Here is an 879-nt window from a genome sequence, read left to right on the forward strand (position 1 = left end):
CCTGTGTTCTCAATTTTTTTTTTTCTACTGTTTTTTAAGGCCAAATATAAACCATGGGATATATATTTTTACCCTAAAGACCTCCAAATCATTTGGAAAAGGAGGTGCTGCAGCAAAAGAGATGGGTTGAATTTGTTGTTTGGATGGACTCTATGGTATGTAATCTTAGTTGGATTTCCAATATACTTTTAAACCATATTTTCATTTTATTTTTTAGTACTATTAGATATTATATCTTACCTCATTTTATGGTTAACATTGTATAACAAAAACATGCGTTGTGTTATGTAATTAATACTAACATGTAATATTGATTTTTTTTGTCAGAATGCTATAGGTAATGATTGCCAAGACGATGATCCAAATTATGTTCAACATATATCAGGAGATGATGAGGATGATGGTGGTGAAGGAGGAGATGATGATGATAGTTGCGGTGTTGGTGATGATGTGGATCAGAGTAATGAGGATGGTCAAGATGATCATGAGGATGATCTTGGTGGTGGTAGCTAGGCATGCACATGCATTGTTTTTTATGAAGAAATTATTGTGTAGAATGACATTGTTATGTTTAGATGGGTGTTGTGAATTTACCCTATATCAATGAGACATTTTGATTTTGTAATCATACGATGAGTTTGATTTATGTATGTTGTTAATTTATCATAACGATATTCATGAAATATTTTGATTTGTTAATCATATTTGAATTTTAGTTGTTTTGATTAAAAATAATACTGATTTTATTAGTATTATGTTGCTATTTTATACATGTTTTGAAAATTGTTAATGGCACATTGTTATTTTTTTGGATGGATGTTGTCAATTTCTCTTAAATTTCTTTACAAATAATTTTGAATTGTGATATCTGCCTTAATG

At 29.4% G+C, this 879-nt stretch overlaps 1 long non-coding RNA gene across 1 annotated transcript; it reads left to right on the plus strand.

Moving 5' to 3' along the window:
• Positions 1 to 628, plus strand: LOC149246706 (uncharacterized). Its single transcript, XR_016265584.1, has 2 exons — positions 1 to 155; positions 328 to 628. It is a non-coding gene; the product is annotated as an uncharacterized LOC149246706 (long non-coding RNA).
• Positions 629 to 879: the final 251 nt, after the last annotated feature.

The sequence above is a fragment of the Pinus tabuliformis genome, chromosome 7 (genome assembly GCF_031772625.1).
Source record: "Pinus tabuliformis cultivar Carrire ecotype Pingquan chromosome 7, CPIR1, whole genome shotgun sequence".
Lineage (NCBI taxonomy): Eukaryota > Viridiplantae > Streptophyta > Pinopsida > Pinales > Pinaceae > Pinus > Pinus tabuliformis.